Source organism: Pieris brassicae, chromosome 5, assembly GCF_905147105.1.
Source record: "Pieris brassicae chromosome 5, ilPieBrab1.1, whole genome shotgun sequence".
Classification (NCBI taxonomy): Eukaryota; Metazoa; Arthropoda; class Insecta; order Lepidoptera; family Pieridae; genus Pieris; species Pieris brassicae.
Genome location: NC_059669.1, coordinates 4240691 through 4262454, shown reverse-complemented (window position 1 = coordinate 4262454; position 21764 = coordinate 4240691).

The window sequence follows — 21764 nt, the reverse complement described above, 5'->3', positions numbered from 1 at the left end:
AATAATGATTTACATATTAAAGTGATTCCACTTTGTGAGAGTGAGAACTGATCTTATATGAAGAAAGAAATCTAAAATATACTAAAAGAGAACCTTTACAATTAATTAAAACTCAGTTTTAAATCTTAATAATCTTAAGCTGGTTATAGTCGTAGTATATAATATAAAAATAACAGAAAATAGTATCTGAACATAGATCTCTCACTAGCGGTGCCTCATAGACATTCTTCTTCAGACTTCTGGATAGGTGTGCACTCCGATAGGCCACATCTCACTCAATATCAAGGATTATGGCCTGGACCTGTATAGAAAAAAAATTGGTCGGCAAGCGATCTTCAAATTTTCTACTCTTCATAGTAAATCTCAACAGTTCCGCTGTCTTGACGACGATGTTCCGTAGTCAAGATATTTTGTGCCTACCAGTTTTGCGTTACCCGAAATTTTGACTACCCGAAAGTAGATACTGTTGGTTACGGAGTTGCGGATAAAATATTATATTGATGATGGTACGGACTAGTGCTAGTAGTAAAACAGATTTGCTTCCTTAAAGTCCGGCAACTGAATACTCAACAATCAGTGTTTCCCGTATTTACAACGAGCTGAATTATTGAAGTAACTTTGGCAGAATTCAAAAAAAAATATAGTTTAAATAATCGCTTATTATATTTTTTATGTCATTGAGTGTTCTTATGCTTTGACCATTTTGTTTAATATTTACTTAATTAGTCTCATAACTACTCATACATTACTCTCGTAACCACTAAGCCGCGAAGGCGTACTTAACAGGTCTGATATCTAAAAAAATGTAAGATCACTCGTTATTGAGACAAAAATAACTTGACAATGATATCATGTGTTCGTAATACTAATGTCCTCATTCAAAAAACAGTTCGTTAGAACTAGTTCACGTGCGATACTTAGATAAACATCGACTTAATTTTACAAGAAACGTGTCGTTCTAACGAACACACTAACGGCCGCTACTGGGTAACATTTTTTGTTGTGCTACGTTTAATTGTTACAAGTCTATTATCTTTATAATCTGTGGGAATGTGTTCCGCCATTTTGTCGGTAGATTTGGCCGAAACTCGTGTTTTCTTGGTAATGAACGAGATATGATGATTGTGAGCATTTCTAGTTATGAACCCTTTTATGTTATTAAACTTAACGCTCGTTGCTCTGTGTAGGATTATTTTTGGAGAACTCTTTTGTAAAGTGCAGCCGTAGGTTTAAATTATCTCCTAACAACATATGATAGGAATTCATACGTTGTTATTGGTTACTGAACTACTCTAAACAATATCTTCGTTGAATATTTTTAATTTATATATCAGTGCTGGCCTAATAGTTTCAACGTGTGACACTTATCCCTAGGGTCATATTTTCGCCGGCTATACACCAATGGATTCTTATATGCGCATTTCACACTCGCTTGTACGGCGAAGGTAAACACTTGTTATATCCAAAAAGTCGACGGTGTGTGTCACGCACAGAAGGTTCAAGGTTGACTATGAGAAATAATCACAGAACAGGTATAGATATCTGAGGCCCAGACCTTATAGGTTGTAGCGCCATTGGTATATATAGATATAGGAATAGAAATACATCTTTTCAACAGTCAAAACAGGGTTACCTAATTTCATAAAAATATCGTTTGTTTTTCTTTTACTTGCAACATCATAAATTGTATACTAAAATATATAATATGACGAGTCCTTTGTGTTTTATATCATCTATCAAAAAGACATTAAAAATCTCATTGGTGGCTTTTCAGAGCTGACCTTTTTTCATGAAAGAAATTTAAAACAAAATGTAGAATAGCAACGCCTACTTCTAGACAATTGTTAAAATTCTGGGTCGACAATGTAGCTTTTAGCGATTGTAAAAAAAACCTGAAACAATGGCGTGCTGAATTTCAGCAAAGCTTTTTTGCGGCGGAAACAACTGTTTATGCAAGGAAGGTTTTTAAGTTTTAATTTTAAAAATGGAACGATGCTAATTATTTATTGTCTTCGTGAATTTTATGGAAATGGAAATTTTATTCGTTGTTATTTCCTTAGAACTATTTACAAAGCAGTTCTTTGGTTCAAGTATCAAAAGCCATTTGTAAGGGGCTCATTTCATTGTATATTTCAGAAGACACACTTTGTATGAATTAAATAATCTTGCTAATAGTACTTTGATGAGTATAAATTGATTACTTTTTCAACAAGGATATATTTGTCTACCATAATACATATTTATTGACAGACGACGATTCCATAACAGAAAATGTCTTCTAGTCGAGCACTTCTTCCAGGATGACATAAAAAACGAGTGGAGCATGACGTACAGACTCGAGTGGTAACACAGATTTGGCTCTGTATGTTGAGAGCAAACAACCGCAACTGCAACCGCGGCTAATAAATGGTCTACCCAAACAGATATTAGATAGCCTAACGCTAACCAACATAAACAGTAAATTTAAAAAACTACTTTTATATGCAATTGTCGCGCTCCTCAACAAGACTGCTATGGTTACATTAATACAAACCACAGCGGTTTTCTAATGTTGTGGTAAGAAAAAAAAAATATTAATATATGTTTAGCCTGCATTGTGGCAATGTGTACTTTAAACTCAAATCAGGTTCACAATTGATTAAATACAACAGCTTGCTTAATTTTTATTGGAAACCTCATATATCAAACCACGTCAACAAACCCGTAAAAAGTATGAACATAAGCACACACAACTCCTAAGACTTGTGTTCGACTCGTACTGCAAAAATCAACGTCGCCCAATGAAAAATTATCTTTGAAAACGACACAGACATATTTCTATTGGTAATTGCATTTCATATAAATTACTGTTCATAACATTAATCTATTTATCTCCTGCATGGCAATTAGTAACAATCCCCTCATTGTAATTACATGTAACAATGGTTTAATGTGTTAAACTCGGACAAAGTCACGGTGGTGGATTAGTCTTTGTGCAATCAACCGAGCCCTTCTCGCCCTAATGAATATGAATACAGATGGTATTGGTACAATTATCTGTTTTGAATTATAAAAGGGTACGTAGTTACGCGTAGTAGTAAAACTATACTAAAACTATTTCTAGAGATGTGAATTCATGTTTAGTTAAGGTTGGACAGTAAAAGTTGTGTACAGTAAAGCCTTTTTAGTGTACACAACCTCAAGTGTAGTGTTGTAGTGCCTCAAATTACGGTATCTGTTTCATAATCATTTGTTAATCGAATAGGCAAGTAGATGATCAGCATTCTATGATGTACGGCGTCGGCTTTTTGGGTCTAAGATCTTTTTGGGGATATAGAAAGAAAATCCATCGGTGCACAGCCGGGGATCGAACCTACGACCTCAGGGATGAGAGCCGCACGCTGAAGCCTCTACGCCAACACTGCTCCAAAGTAGATCAGTGAAAGATTTTTTATCTGTTTTTATACATAATAATGTTTTATGTAACCTTCAATGGAAAGTATTCCGTATCCCAAAAAGTAATGTTATATTTAATAACTAAATTGACAAGTACTTCCTGTATGGAGTAGATACGTGGACTCTCTTGGCTTGAGAAAGTCAAAGGATCTATGCCTTTGATATGTGGTGCTGGCGACGAATGCTCAGAATACCGTTGACTGCAAAGCGTGCCAATACATCGATCCTGACCTCTCTTCCATACGCCTACAGCGAATGGTATCTCATATCGGCCATACAATGCGCAGAGGCGATGAGAACTTGGAGCAACTGATCGTGGTTGATAGCACGGAAGGCCAAGTTCACCAACCAGATGGATCGATCAAGTGAAAAACTCATCGTCCTCAAAACTGTGCACCGTAAGAGAGGCGCTGGACAGAAACCGGTGGAAATAGATAGTCCGCTCTAGATCATTCGTTGCTGATCACGATGCTCAGACATGAGCTGTCGATCAAACAGAGAGATATAAAAAAAGGTTTGATAGAAGGTTCACTATATTTTTACAACGTGGAACCTATCTGCTCATTAAGAGTTTATAAATTCTTGGTATTAAATAAAATCCCTTCTTTTTTATAATATCTACTTTTAAACCTATGTAATAGGCACACACTCAGGCTCACACAGGCTCCACAGCATCAATTATGATAATAAGCACACAGCATTTGTTTAAATAAATTTTGCATTTGTTTTTATAATCGTTGTATTTTGGTTTTCTCTTCGTGATTTTTATATTGCTTGCTTGTCTCATTACGTCTCAAAGTATTTGTAAATAAATAAATAAGGATATTATTTAAATAGACAAAAAAATTGGATCTTTCGCTTCCTTTAGAGTTGCGATCTCGATGTCCAGGAATATTATGAAACTAAACAATAATTTTTAATCTGTATTTTCATTATATTTATCAATAATGTGATTTTAGTAGGCCAGGCCAGTACACATTGATTCACCTATAGATAGTTATGTAAATTTAACAATGGTAGTCTGGTACAAATCAATAGGGCGGGTTCGGTTACGGGCGAATCGGCTTAATTATTGAATTAGCATTTAAATGATATCGGTAACCATTCATTTGTAACTAATACAAATTGTATGAATAATATTAGAGCGTGCGTCACGGCAGTGTCGCCGGGGTGACGCGAATTTAGTTTTGTTCTGGCTTGTGCATAAATTTAAAATACCAGTCGTTATTACTACCAATCGTTGCTTTCAGGAAATTTCTATAGGATGATATTTGAATCGTTAAAAGGTGGGGCCTATGGCACAGTATAACCTTACCACAGAACTATCGGTTGATAAAGAATTGAAATTTTCACTAATGGACTGTAAAATCTGTTTAAATTTATATGTCATAAATGTCAGGAGTATCTGTATGATATATGTAGTGTATGTATTAGCAAGCTGCACTATATAACTCCTAGACCTAAGAACCTAACAACCCTACGGTTGTACCTTAAATAGTGAATATATATCCTACTACTGGATGTTTGCACCAAGAGAGCTAAGGTAACAGACGAATCCATACGTATAGGATCAAATCTTCAAGGTGGTGGGATTGTCTAGAAGCTAACGGTCACCACGATAATTAAAGGCTTGGTGTCTTCGCCACTTTAAGAGGAAGGTGGAAATGAATAAGATTCTGAATCTGTTTTATTATTAAGATATATCTAAAACACTACTTACACCTATTCAGATATACATCATCTTGTGAGCTCTTTGTGTATGACTCTAAAAATATTAGAACAACCACGTTAGCCATATCAGCAGGTCAATGTTCAAATGAAATCTGAACATCAGTTATTTGTTATTTTTCTTTTGCAAATAACTGTCAGAGAAGAAAGCCTTTCTTTATTATTATCGAATTTTGTATAAATTCGACTAGGCCTACTATGAAGGTCGATGTAATAATAAAAGTAAGTACGAGTCGTTATTTCAACAAGACGTTATTTATGAAATGCGGCTATCATACGTTATAGAATATTCTTGTATTACGTATTTTGGATGGTCGAACTTAAACAGAAATTTAATATTTTTCAATGGTTATTAACGTCGTGTAACGTAAATATCAGAGTATAGCATATGTATTTAAATTAACGAAAATGTAACTGCAATTAAAATTTGTATCGCGCAGCCCGGCCATACAACGACAAATATTTAAGCCTTGACTTATTTAAGCTATCTATATGCTTAATGCTTAAGAATCATCATCATGAGCACAACAGACACACTCACGTACATACTTTATCTATCGTATCACACAGCACAGCTGAATTAGGTATTACGTATTTAATAATTTGTATAGATTTTTTCCTTTCGTAAATATTTGAAGTTTTTGTGTCATCAAAAAAATAATTTGCAAAATCAAGCGTAAAAAGTTGTTCCATGTAATACCAAGTTGGTTAATTTATTCAGTCCCTATTTAAGGGACCTTTTGCCTTAAGTTATTACGTAATTAGCTATGAATATACGAGATAAGAAACTTATGTATGAAGTTAATGTATCTAGAAAATCGGAATGAAAATGCACTAATTGTTTTTTAAATTCGAAATCTTATGGCCATGCCGCATTTTTGCTTGACTTGGAAGGCGCATTTCCGGGGCCCCAGGTATATGTTTAGTTGAATTGTTTACATACTTATAATTTGTGTTAGCTAAGATAACGAAATTAATATATATATATATATAATATATATATACAAAAAGCACTGCTCAAATTTTACATATAAGGTCAGTTAATGTTTAGTTAAAAATATCGTTAATTTGAATGAAGGGCTTCGTGAATAAATTATCTCTGAATTCGTTATCACGTACCAACTTTCTCACAGTAGCTAATATCACCCACAACATGAATACTAAGTTTAATTTGGATGTAAACACTTTGTTTTTGAATACATTACCCCTCATTATTTATACATGGTAATGATCTCCGAAACGTAACAACACCTTGTAGCGTATTTACGTACGTTAGTCTACGGTCTTATTAGGGAAATGGTCTGCGACTGTGTTTGAGTAGAATTTGGATTAGGAATTATGGTCTTTTGTTTAATGGACGTCACAAAAAATTTAAATGATGCCTGCCTTGCTAGCTAGCCAAGACTTTACGGACAACAGACCAAGTGAGAGTCTAAGTGCGAAAGCTGAGTACACACTACATACGTAATGTTTCTCTCTAAAATGTAATCACTAAAATGAACATAATATACATATATTATGTTTATATTATCGATTATTGAAGTGAAACTTCTTTTTTATCGGTGCAGAAAAAAAAAATACCGACACATTTTTCGGTTACATTAATAGCAAAAATATATAATAACAATGATAGTAATTATTCTATTACAATTAATGAAATTCTGTAAGAATTTTAGTAGTAATAAGGTAAAATGAAATAATTGTATTATTTGTATTCATGTCTATGATAACAAAAGCCTTTTGTTAAAATTTATCTAATTTAACTGTATTTAACCAATTTCTGTAAAGTTGCATATAGTAGATAATTTTTCGAAAAATAAGGTAATAAAGAAGTTTCACTTCTTACGTGTGTACACTAATACACGCATATATTTTTATATAAAATTATACATGTACCTGATATCTGTATAGAACAGCTGTTAAAGCAGAGCAGACTATTGAGAGTTTCTCATTCATATATAGTATATATATCAGTGCCATTGATTATAATTGAAGTATAAAACAATTTTGAATGTTAAATGAATTTGTTCCCGCCATTTATATACCATAGAGTATAAGAGTATATAAGTCGAATTGCAAATTTTGAAAAAGAACAAAGTCTGATCACGATTGAACTTTTCAAACGAGGAATGCAAAATTAAAAGGGTTGACTTAAAATAAACCACAGATAAAATAATATAAAGATTGTTCACAGATAGTACATAATACACAATGTAATAGTGTAGCACAGACTATAAATAAGAGAATTAATGAGTCGCATTGACAAAACACTGATTTTAATGCGCTCAGACGCGATCGCCGACTATATCTATTTGTTAACTTCAATGGCTCGTGAATTTATTTACATAGGATTAATGGACTTTAAATGGAAATAAATTATAATCGTACTTGTGTAATGTATAATTTATAATGAAAATTATGCATTCAGCCCCATTTTAGATAAGCAATCTAACAATACATTTTAATAGTAATATTTGTTTATGAAATTGCATTATCGACACGAGTTTCACAAGTTTAAAGGACAATACATAATAAAAAGGCCTATATGTTTTTATTTTAAAATTATAAAACTATCAACGGGGTCAACCCATACCTCGATAAAACATGAATATTATAGATACAACTTAAATTATTTAACATTATAAAATTCTTGTATAAATGTAAAAAAAACATTTCTTAAAGTTTCTTTATTAGTAGACCTTTTTCATTAAATCTTTACGAACCAATAGGTTTCGATAGTTTAATTAAATCCCAAAATATTCACACGAAGTAACTTAAACAATTCAGCTCGGTATTTGGAAAAGTTTTAATTTAACCACATAAGGGATAAATGGGAAAGGAGGGGTTTTGTTAGCGGACTCAAAGTTTCAATGTGTGAATCCTTTGATGTTGCCTTTATGATTTTAACAAGGAATGTAGTCTATTAGCAGGGGATTAGAGAAACCATAAGCTATAATAATTTGTATTGGCCTAGAAAATTAGAACCGTAGTGACACCACAGATAATATTGTCTTTGGTTACACAGACTTGGTCAAATTTCTTTTGAGTAAAAATATACATTTTAAAGGAATGTTGTTATTAAAGTAATATACATTTAAAAATGTGTAAGACAATATTTCAATGCAACTGCTATTATAACACAATAAATATATACTATCTGTAGGAAATAACTTTCAATGATATTTTCAAGGCACTTTTTATTGTGAAAAAATATATCATCAACTAGAATCACTAGATAATGCTAGTCAGTTTTAGCCGCTCGACAACAGATGGCGCTATATGCCACAATAAGCTTAACGAAAGCTCATGACATCATAATAACAGGTAGGTACAACAATTACTTATGCAGAGTATAATAATTCCCGTGCGAAAAAAGGTCGAAGCTATATTTTTAATGCATTCTTGGAGACAGAAGTACGGCGTGGGACGAATTACAATTAGGTGAGCAATGCAAGTGAATGAATGTTCTGAAACACGAGAAATTATTGTCCTCTCCGTGAATTTGAATTTATTTAATATGCAGTTGATAAGATTTAAATGTACTTAAAGCAGGACATTATCTGCAACGGATATTTGGTTATATTGAAAATATATTCAATTTCCTGTAAATTTATTTAGACTTAAATTTCTATAGCGTCTCAGACACAATATACTTAAGTGTCAGTTTCTAATCCTATAGAGCCACATGAGTCTTTAAATGTCATAACCCGATAAGAGGGATGTTTCTACATGTAGTATCGCAAGATCAGCCGCAAGACCTTTACCCATGCGATGTGTGTGTACAACCACCGCCGACCACCCCATTTAGGGTAAGACTCAGAGTGGAGACTAGCGTCATGTATCACTCCCATCTGTCAAAAAGGTGTTGGAATTTGGAATTAAAGGCGAAATTCTAAAACGACATTCTTGACGCACGGGGTTCAGACTTTATATTATTTGTATATTATTGATCTCGCCCAGGATTTGAAAATGAAGGAACGAAACTATCAACGCTGTTCTAACATAATCTATTATTTCTTGTATGTAGGTGTTAAACTCACAAACTGCTTAACGGATTCTGTTAATAGGTGATGTGATTCATGTGGGAGGTTTAAGCGAATAATTAATTATGATATCATGAAAATTGACTGAATTTTAACGATTTTAATTAAGGAGGTCGCAAAAATCTTTTTATAACATGAAATCCATGCGGGCGGAAGCTAGTTAAACATATTTTGAATTTCCCGCGCTCATTCGTATAATTAAAAAAAAAACAACATCCTGCATCTCACGCGCACGTATCACTTTAATGAATGGATGCGTAGGCACAGTACCTTAATAAAATTGTCATAAAGCCGTGATAAAGTCGGAAAAAATATATTAAAGTGTCCTCTTTTGTTGAAGTTTGAGTAGGTTGTAACTGGATAGTCAGTGCACAGAGAATATTTAATATCTTATTAAGATTTACTGTTGGTATTTGTCAAATCAACAAACATGGCTCAAACCAGTGTTGGTTTGGGATTGCTTTTAAGGGGTATTTTTAAGAAACAAAAGCCATTGCGTTCGTGATAAAGACAACCAAATTCGTACTCTTTTTATTGGTATTCGTACGTACGTGGAGCAGTGTTGGCTTAGTGGCTTCACCATGCGAATCTCATCCCTAAGGCAGTAGAATCGCAACCGTTTGAACGCCAATAAACTTTCGATACGCGCGTTTAACACTCGCTCGTACGGTGAACGGGAAACATTGTAAGGAAACCGGCATGCCTAAGACACAAAAGTCAAAGGCGTGTGGCATAGATATGGTATGGATAATCACCTACAAGTCTATTAATAAACTTGAGGCCCAGACCTAAAATATTGTAACGATACTGCTCTTCTATGTATATAGATATAGGTATACTTAATAGGAAAATACAAAAACAACTTCTGTGCATCTGTAAGTTAGAATTATCAATGAAAGTTGAAATGCAATTTGGCTATATCTAACCATTAGATCCATACAACTGTGAATGTGCGAAATTAAAACAAATATATACAAATGAAATGATTTTATTTTACGGACAATTCATTACATTTCTATGCAAACCAATGGCTTATTTGTAATAGTATAAATTATGTTTTAATAACGTGTCGGCTTTACTATTGGGATTCTAAACTAATTTACGGAAAGTAATAGAACATTCCAGTAATAATGTTTGAAATAACAAATCAAGTTGTAAGTTGAGCGCTTTCATTGTAGGCGGATTCCTAGTCGCTTCTAGCCATTACGGGGATATACTGTAGTTAAGAATGTTAAGTCTTACTATCATGACCACCGTTATGGTTATATGTTGGGAGAAAGGTCTTAAAGTATGGCAACACATTTATGTGTCTAATTTTTATTGTTCTTGGGTCTGTCTCACCAAACAGGGTCAGGATTTCATGACGTTAATAATTAATATTACAAAAATATAAAACAGACAATTCAGTAACAATAAAGTAGAAAGTGAGTTTGGTTGTTGTTGTGGGTATAAACCCCCTTCATGGGTGGGAAAACTATCTCTAAGTGTCAAGGGTCCAGCTTGTCCACCTTTTATATTTGAGAATGGCCCTATGCGATATTTTTGGTATTTGTTTTATGTATTGTAAAATTATGTTCTTTTTGAATTACGTACGCTTCCAATGACTTTGGGCATGTTGTTAGATTTTTTACACGTTTGACACTTATACGACATAGTCGAATGAATGCAGCGGAATTCTAACAAAATACCTGCTAATAACGAGAATAAATAAAATCAAATTATTATTGCTGTAATTATAAAAGTAAAAAAATAAAATACGATAGAAGCACACTTAGTTTCATATAATTATAGCCGCGTCGATCTAACATCTATTAAAATACAATTACACTTGAGCACACGCTCACTTCCTACATTTATACTTATTGAGAGTGAAAAACAAATAGCAGATATCTGAACTTGTTCAAGTTATACTTCTTTTGGCGCGTTAGGGGAAAATGATGAGAGTAAATTTTTACGATGCGCGCTCACACCGTCTCAAAAAACCGACACCCTGAAGTTAGTTATACTCAACATTTAAATTTTGTCCATTGTTAGTGTCGTCTACAAACGTAGAATATAATTTTAGAAGAGATTTTCATCTTGTTACGCCATAGGAGTATAACTTCTAACGCGTGTACATAATTTCATATGTTTTTGTTTGTAACAGACGTTTTGTCTCATAATAATCGATAAATAGAAAACCCTTAACAACGATTAACTTTATCTATTAATGTTCCACGTCCGCCATTGCAATGTGTATTAAGTTACAAATTGTATCGAACTGTCAAAATAGTTAAAATACAAGCAGTTTTAAACCGGCCACAACAATTGTTGTCTCCCTTTTATATATTTTATTGGTTAAGCGTGGGCTCATGTCTCGGTGGTCGTGGCTAATTATTACTTAACGAATACATTACTTTATCTTTATTATATTTGTAGTCAAACAAGTGGAATATTAGAATATAGATAGATAGATCGGGCCTCAGATTTTTGTGTCTATTCCTGATGATTAGTTTTTTTTCTAATAGACAGGAATGCGCTTAATAAGCCTTCTAAGCTACACGAAGACAAAAAAGGTCTTTGGTAAATAATATTATATTCATGTATTTATTATAAGGTATATTTTCGAAAATGTAATAAGAAAGTTTTTAAAAAAATTAAATGAAAGTTTTTATACATATATACAACAAACCAACCACTTCTAGAGTGTTTCCTCTATTATTTATTAGCCTACTCTATCAAGCGTAAATTAAGTAAAGGTAATGAAAAACTATAACACAGGTAATAACTTGATATAGATAGTATTTTTAGATTTCAAAAATCCAGAGTCAATATAAACAATTGAAATCGGCACAGATTTAAAAGGCCTATCGATCAATCGTTTTAATTATTTCAATTATTATCGAGACCATTAGAACTGACTTCCAATTATGACGACAGCCTTGGCTAGTCATTAGCCTGCCAATATTATTGATTGGTGCTGATTGTCTATGCGTAGCGGTCGTTTGCTCGAATCTCTGACGCTTTTAATGGACTATGGAGACTAATTGTACAGAGTAATTTCTTTATTAGAACCTTTTTTAACTTTTGGTGTCTATTATATACAGCGACGGAAGACTACATTAGGAAATCGGCATGCTTTAGAACTTGTCTATTAGATAATAAAACCACAATACAGATACAAAACTCTCGGTTTTTTCGTCTATGGTATTAATCAGTTAAAAAGCAACGACCAAATTTATAGCTATCTCGTCACTTTCGAATCAGTTAGTAAATGTATAACGTTGACATTGACGTTTCAGAAGTGTGAAGTTTATTAAAAAAATATTTGACTTTATGAAATGTTTAAGTAGATATTTATATTACTTATTTTTTATTAATGAAAATTTCTATTCGAATACTTTTAAAAAATAACGGAATTTATCTATCCAGGTCATGCAAACAGGCTAATTAATTATCTACAACGCGCTAATGTGCTCTGTGAAAGTAATGCTCTGCGCAATTAGTAGCTACATACAAATTGATCGCCCGCTTGTCATGTTGTCTCCGACTGGTTCAAACTACGATTAATTGGTCGCCAATATAATGCACGTGACGTATTTAATAGCTGACAGCTCTTTCGATAAAAAAAATCCATGAAATTCGTTGAAAAAAGGGTTTTTTCTATAATGTGTTTAGGACTCTTAAGAAAAACATATAATTACGAAACAGATACAGACATCTGGTGCTGATCAAGAGCTGTAGCGTCACTGTTTTATGCCATAATTAAAAATATAGTTAACAAACCATTGAAATGTTTTACTTACGTAAGTATAGATAATATTGTATGATATATTGTAATAATCTATGATATGTAATCTCTGTATGACAATTGTCATTTTCTCGGACAACTGTCATTTGCTTTCCATTTTGTTTTTGTTTGTCAATGTTGTTAGCTAAAGGATCTTGTTTATCTATAATATAGTTTTATTCAACTTATATATGTAAATATTTAAGGGAAACATTTTAAAAGTGACAGAATTTAAAACCTCTTTCAGCATGAGGCTATAAACTTATTAACATTCGAATTTCGAAATATTAAACAATGTCCGGCCGTCCATAGCCGGAACAGGCCGACTATTAAAACACCGAAACCAATGTAACATATGCCCAACCTAAGTCCTTAAGTAATGAACTACACTGATTATATAATTTTACGCGGAAGAAACTACTGTAAGGAAAAATGTGAGTTTTTGGACGCCCCATCAATTTATATTAGTGAGGTAATAGCCCAGTACACACGCCACCCCATACGATATTAGAAAATCTATGTAAAAGTTGTGCTATAAGAAAATTTCAACCTATTATGAGTTGCCGTGACGATCTCTTATAGCTGGAACGACGCATATTGATACTTACTCAATTGAATTCAAAGGGTAAGAGAATATGATACGAGTCTCGTAGTCTTGAATTATGTATCATGTAATTTGTTATCCTAGAGTTATATAATATAACGAAAAGTCTTATTTACGCATTTTTTTTTAAATTATGAATTGACAGAATAATATAATCTCAATCAACATATTCATTTAACCACATTAGTTTTGTTTAGGAGCACGACAGCTACATATAAAAATAGTTCTTCAACTGACTTGTTATGTTGCTTAACGTTAGGCTATCTAATAGCTGACCGGCTAGTAAATGGATTACCCGGTATCTGCGCCCTTATCTGCTACTTTGAATATTCCGGTATATATGCTATCTCGCTCTTACAATTAAATTACTAACATAATGAAAATATTGATATTTTTCACAACAATCTTCCTACGTACTCTAATTTTGAGCATCTTTTAATGAGATTGAAGTTTATGTTTGAAAGAAATTAGCAATCAACGCCATGTTAAACTATGAATTAATTTTGTAAATATTTTTTTAAATCTCTAAATGCATTATCTACAGTACCTTATAATTTCTGTTGAACGAATCACAATTTTTCATTTAGCTTTTAGGTCTAAAATCTAAAATGAAATGTATCTTATTTCGATTAAGATTCGATTTATAAATAATATATATTTCAAAATATCAACACACGTCAGTCGATGTAGTCGTATGTGCGCGGGTAGATAATATAGCAAAGTTAATTTGTGTATTGTTGGTTGATAGCCTTCTAATAAATTAGTGAACTCCCACGACTCCCCTCTTGCCTAAGTACTACTGTAATTATAAGAAAATGAAGAAATTCTTTTGATGTTAAGTCAAGTCAAGGTTTGAACAAACTTAAAGATAATTCTTATACGTTAAGTTTAAGTTGTTGTTGTTAGTTTCTATGTTGTTTTGCACTTCTTGTCTATTTTATTTTTTTCTTACAGTGGTTGCCTGGAACAGATCGCTCGAAGCGATGAGGCTGTCAGTTAACCTCCCGTTTATTTAAATATTTTAATTGCACTGTATTTTTGTATATCTCAGAAGTATTAATAAATAAATAATATACACGCAAGAATAAGTTAATATGAAAAGGTTAAGTTTTTTAAGTTAGATAGTTCTACGTAGTAACGAAGATATTTTTTTTCGTCACGAATTACTTTGTATATTTTATTTGAATTAGCTTAAAATACAAGTAATTGGTACGTAACACTATCACAATATTTTTTTTAATATAACAAGTCAGGTCAGGACGCTTTTGTTATTGGTTAAGTGACGCCCATGGATACTTGAAGGACCAAAAGTCGAACAGGTTCGGAAACACTTCAGTGTTATTCTTTGTGTTTCTTGAACACATTTTAAATTATTCCTGTAGGTGGAAACAAAAATCCATTTTTAATTATGATAATTATTATTACTATGAGAGTATTGGTTTGGTTAAGAATATTGTAAATATTTGCGTAGGTACCAATTCTTAAACGGCCAGCACCGAACTTTTAAAACATCTGACAGTAGCGATGGCATCACTCAACATCAAACCCTTGTTGCATAAAAAAGGATGACACTCAATAGTATAAAGTAATATTGGTAAGTACATGGTATATTGAGTTATATATAGCCTAGACAAGAATTTTAATTACTGGTGCATTTTAGAATTTGGAGAATTTTAGTTTCCTCTCTCCACAAGTATCGCAATACAGCGAGAAATACCAGAATTACAGGTACACTGCCAAAGGGACCAAACTTTTAAAATTTGTTCCAATTTTCTATTCTATTTTTAAATTTTATTATTACGTTAACAATATTGTAATATATTTATGTATTGGAAGTAAATCTGTTTATTTGAAATTAGATTCTAAAAGCTCAATTAAATTAAACGTCAAATCACATTAAAGAAACAATAATGCACAAATTATAAAAAAAATATTGCGTGCCTCTCCACCATTATGCTATTGTCATAAGGACTAATGTAAGAATCGTACAAAATATCTACCTCGTCTTTAAATTGTCATTATTATAAATGTTATAGGAAAATAGGCAAATTGGGTTAACATATTTCTTTCTAGAAATACCTTGTGTTCTCTAAATTAAAGGCATATTTTGCCGATATCTACGTGTACTATTAAGTAAAATGTTTGCCAAGGATATCAAGATTTGATTTATCTAATGAGTTGAAATTTGTTTTAGCAATGAACACTAAATAGCGACATAATATATAACAACGAATTGCGAGAATCTAAAATATTAATGATATGAGCTTCAGAAAAGGGCTAGACTGGCTTAGTTAGCCAGGACTTTACGCACAAGGGAACAATTGAGCGTCTATGCGGAAATTGAGACCATACTACACATTAATGGTATGAATTTTTGGACTGTTTGCCCTGGACCTGCCTAAATGCAAAAAATAAAAAAAACATGTCTGTGTACTTATGTACACGCGTTAAAAGCTATACTTCTTAGGCGGAACAAGATAAAAATCTATGTTTGTAGAAAAAACCACACTAAGGATTGAAAAAAGGTGTTTAATACATTGAAAGTTATCATATCATATAATGCATTATCTAATTAAATGAAGTTAATTTAAATATCACAAAAAAAAACCACATAATTAAAGAAATTGACATTTTGTACTTTATAATGTTGACTATGCTAAGTTCAGGGTGTCGGTTTTTTGTGACGGTGTGCGCGCTCTAAAGTTTTCCTTACGCGCCAAAGTAATTATATCAGTAAAGTCACAATGAAAAAATCTTATATAAGTTAACGTTTCTTTTAACAAGAACACAAACAAGCCTTTAGAAATAAATATAGTATATTGTACTTACTATAAATTATTTAGTTTAGCTGCAACCTAAATTTTTCCATGCCTAATCAATGTATTAAGAATTACGTCGTTTGTGCATGTCTTAGCAGTTAGCATCCATTATGGCTATTCTGTAATTGATACTGTTTATGGCAATTTTACGGTCATTAAATACTTAGGTCATTTGTCAGATTTCACGACAACATCGTTGATTTAAATGTTTCTAGTATAAATTAGCTCAAATCTGGTTTATGAATATTAAAATTTTCAATCTATTGTAGCATTATGCCTGATGATTTATTTACGAAAGCAAAAAGTAGTGAAATTCCTTTTTAGATAAGATTATAAAAAGAGAACATACTCCTCCTAAAAAGCTTGCAACGCACCAGAGAAAATATATCTGTGTTGCAATAACCGCCCCGTAGGCCTGTAGGTATTTTTATATATTTATAAGTTCTTAAAATTTATGCAAACATTTTAATTACAAACACATATTAGACAGAAATTAAAAACAATAATTTGATCGCGAAATCAATTTTTTTTTAATACATTGTCGCTTCACTGCAACATCATGGAACATTACAATCTAGCCTAACTGATAAGTAATTTTAAACTCTCCTAATTAACTAAGTAGGATATTCAACATAAAGTGTTAAATAACACTTCTTACAGTACAGGGAATACACTTTGTTATTGTGTACTATTTTTTCACTTATCACTGTTTAGCACTAACGTGTAATTTCTACTAGTATGTAGTATTTTGTATGAGAGTGAGAGTGAGAGTTACGATGCGCGCGTACACCGCCACAAAAACCCGACACCCTGAAGTTAGCATAGTCAACATTTTAATTCCATTCCATTTCTTTAATTATGTAGAAATAATATTTAAATAGACTTTATTTAACTAGATAATGCGTTTTAATAAAACTTTCAATGTATTGAAACGTAGAATAAGGCGAAAGAAAAAAAAATTAAAGGATTTGTATCTATCGCCAAAGAAGTATAACTTCTAACGCGTGTACATAAGTACACACACATGTTTTTTTTAATTCTTGCCAAAGAGACTGAGTTTGACAAGCCTTTCTACACTTCTCTTTGATATTGAAACAGAGATACGGTTCACACTTAGCGATATATATTAACAACGATAAGCCCATTGTGTTCCAAATTGTAGAAACAAAAATGAGTTTTTCTTCGGCATTTTTATTGCAGTGAACTTTTAATTTGCCTCAGTTTCTATGCGTGATGTGGAGTCGTTAGTTTTTATAACTTTTTTTCGTATTTAGTGAGTCTTATATCTATAGTTAATAGGATTTTAACTATGTCTATGGTTTTATATATTCCATAGGTATATTGTAGTTATATTATTTTGATATATATTTTTTTATAGAACAGAGGCCAAATAGGCAGAAGGCTTACGAGATTTTAAGTGTTACCGCCGCCCATGGACGCTTTGATTGCTCGCCTTGCTCCACAATGCGTACGCACTTATAGCAATATGTTGTTTTATATAATCTTTTCAAATCCTATAAGTAATGAATCTAGGCAGCTTTTCTCTGTTTCTTTAATTATTTTTTGATGTAATCTAATCCATCATTATTGTATAAATCGTGAGGGTCCATTTTAACAACAAAATACGTCTATATTTCGATTATATAGCATATAGAATAAAAAATTGCCTTTGAAAACTATAAACTTATTTCTATTATTTTAATTAAAAAAAAAATCTAGCTAACAACTAACCAGCAGTTTTATAAGTTGTAATTCAATATAAATATTTTTGAGTAAAAATGTGATCCTGATTAGTGCTTAATAAATGGGTAAAATATTCCAGCATCACCTTTATGACATATTAACACGCATTAGGTACTTTAGCAGAAAGGGGTGTGGTCATATCTCGCATTCTTGGCGAGTCTTAATTAAATTCAGTGTCAAAGTTTAAGTAAAATTTTTAGAAACTTATTAAATTAGACACGGTACCGTCAGACAAAAAAGCAGAGAAATAAGTTGGAGTTTTAAGACTCGGTACGCTCTTTTCTTGAAGGACCCTAAGTTGAATTCGTACTTAAGTGCGATGCTTGCCGATTACATATTAGTGTTATAGTACTTCACATGTTATTTACTAGGATATGATGAAGCCTCAATGGATCGCCATGGCCGATTTGGCCATCAGTATGGTGAAACTATTAACTTTTCATTAACTCAAGTAACTTTTATTACTTAATGAATGATTCCGAGTACATATTCACAAGCATATAATGTGCAATTGTCAATAATAACGATGATTGTATTGCAAATAGGTTGAAAACGTTAAAGAGCGAGTCGCAATTTCATTGTGTGCTTAAGAATTATGACGTATGCGAATTCGTATTCAAATCGTTTAACAGATACCGAGGAAATTGCGAACGATTTAACGAAATAGGCTTCAACTTTTCATATCTTTAACAATTTTCTGCGTAATCGACTTTTCTACTTTCTACAAATATATTTTATTTTAATATGTGGTTTACATGTTTAAGTTTATTTATTTATTCACAAAAATACACCTACAGTCCTTACAGTCTTGACTAAATGTCTTATAATTCCTAGATCGGGTAGAGGTCATCCCGTCCACTTTTGAGACTTTATACTCTGTGCCAATACGATAATGTCGAAAACTAAAAATTAAATATAATAAAATATTTAATATAATATACATAAGATATTATATTAGGGAAACAAAAATAAACTGTATATTAAACTCTAATTATTGCAAAGAAACAAAAAGTGGAGTTATACAACAAGTAGTAAACTTGTAATTACTTACCAATATTTAAACATCTGGTGAGGTTTCGCCGCGGAAGATTTTCGCTTCCATGAAAAAAAAACATTTACTGATGGTTTACATGACACAGGTCTGCAGGACGAGTACTTATAAGTATAGTAGAGCGCTAATGGCATTGACATCCCTAAAATAGTGTATTCAATACCGGGTCAATTATCCCATTGTGGCATCTATATATGTATATTTATTTTATGCCTACATTTTGCAATGTCGTACTAATAAATCACTAAGCATCATCGAAGTACTTGTTGCTGTCAGTTCTAACATATAATCTTTGTATAAAAGTTAAATTAATATTTAATTGCAGACAGAGCAGTGTTTGCCTAAAGGCTTTAGTATGTGATTTTCATCCCTGACGTTGTAGGTTCGATTCACGGCACCAAAGGACTTTCTTTCTATGTGCGCATTTAACATTCGTTTGAACGGTGAAGGAAAACATCGCAAGGAAAGCCTTAGACCCAAAAGGTCAAGTGTTAGCACAGGAGACAGATCAAGTATCACCAGGCTCACCTGGTGTTAAGTGACACTGCCCATGGACACTCTCAATGCCAGAGGGCTGGCGAGTGCGAGGCTTGCTTATTACATTGATTCAGAATTGATTGAATAGGTTGTAACGGCATTGATTTATTTTATTCTTTTGATATTTTTTTGCTGCCATTAGCGCTTAGATTTTATGCAGTGTAGAAGTCAAACAACATATATTCGACTACTTAATTGATATGTAAATGCTATAACGATTAAAGAAATTTACATAATTATATTTATTACGAAGATTAATAATATTAATCGGCGCCATTAACTCACTTTTGTTTAATTTCTTAAAATTAAATTTTACCAAGTTTAATGTTATTGAACAGTTTTAAGTTTTTAAGTAATGTAATATATATTTATAATGTCCATATAAATTTGACTATTTATTAATAGGTTAAAAAATCAGTAAAAAACTATTCGTATGTTTGAAATTTTATGTTTTTTATATACCTATCTCATAAATTCTCTCATTTGTTGTATAAAACCTGCGATTGTTTTTGTTAACAATCCGAGGTTTGGGTTTCAAGAACTTGTAGTTTAAGCAATTATATTAAAAAATGTAATGACATGATGAATGTTTATGAAGGATTCATATTTGAAAATTCAATCCCTAAAGTATAAATTAGAAAAAGGTTGTACGGCGCTTCTCCTGTTAAAAGCGTAAACTTACGCTAACGACTCTGTACTTAACAACTTGTAACAAGATAGAAATCCGAAGCAAGAATATTTCCATTTTTAACTTATCATTAAAAGTACAAATGAGTCATGTTGTACAAATGGCTTCAACGTGCGACTATAATCCTTGAGGTCCTAAGTTCGGTGCCCGGCTGTGCCCCAATAGACTTTCTTTCCATTTGCGTATTTTACATTTTAACGGTGAAGAAAAACATCGCAACAAAACCAGCTTACTTTAGACACAAAATCGACGGCGTCGTGACAGATGACCTACTTGCCAATTAGATTGACAAATAATCATGAAACAGACTCAGAAATCTGAGGCTCAGACCTAAAAGGGTTCTGATTCCGATTATCTATTTATTAAATGTACATATTTACAATAACAGTAATTGCTGCTTTCAAACTAGCTGTATGTGTTTAAAGAATTTATGACATTATGAAAATTTATTTGACATTTTCATGACTATTTTTGTTTTGTATTTACCGAAATTAATTAAAACCGGTTAAATGCTTCGAAGTTGTTGTATATGGTATGGTCTAATACAAATAATGTTATACCTATATGAAATATCGGGTTTGATGTGTTTGGTTTGGTTTGGTGCGGGTTTGTTTGACGCACTTGACCCCAGAAGATCACCCCCTATGAAAACAGAAAATGCATATAATATATTTGCTATGTCACATAAGATTTATAGTTGAAGTTGGAGACCACAGAGCTGGTGGCTTCCCCATTCAACGAATAAGTTCGCACTACAGGAAATGCTGCCAGTGCTAATGGTACATTGCCACAGGGACCAAACTTTTTAAATTTGCTTTAATTTAATTTTTACTATTACTTTTTAGGTTAAGAATATTGTAAATACTGTATATTTGATTGTTATGATTACTAATAAAGTATTATCTGTATATAGTATAAATCCAAATTAAGAAACAATAATAATTTGGATTTATTTAGTACTTAGAAGGTCAGATATGTATATAAAAAAGGTTTATTAAAAAGGTCTTCAATCTTCCTAGACCAAAGGTATTATCCAAAAGCATTTTTTTAAATATTCTTGAAATTAAGTAGGTATATACAAAACGGAACTGAATAGTATACAATATTTAAAGGTGAAACGAATTCAGACGTCGCGATGACTGCTTAAATGGAAAGGTGGAGGAGGAAATCAAATTGTATGTGTCGATACTGGAATGTCATTTGTAAGTGAAGTCGAAATGCGAGATTTTATATGCAACAAACGCCCTTCGGTACAGCATCACGATATGTCTGTACCGACGAATTGTACTATTACGTAATAGGCAATGTCTCCTTGCCTGGAAACATTGTCAAGTTAGTTAATTGTAT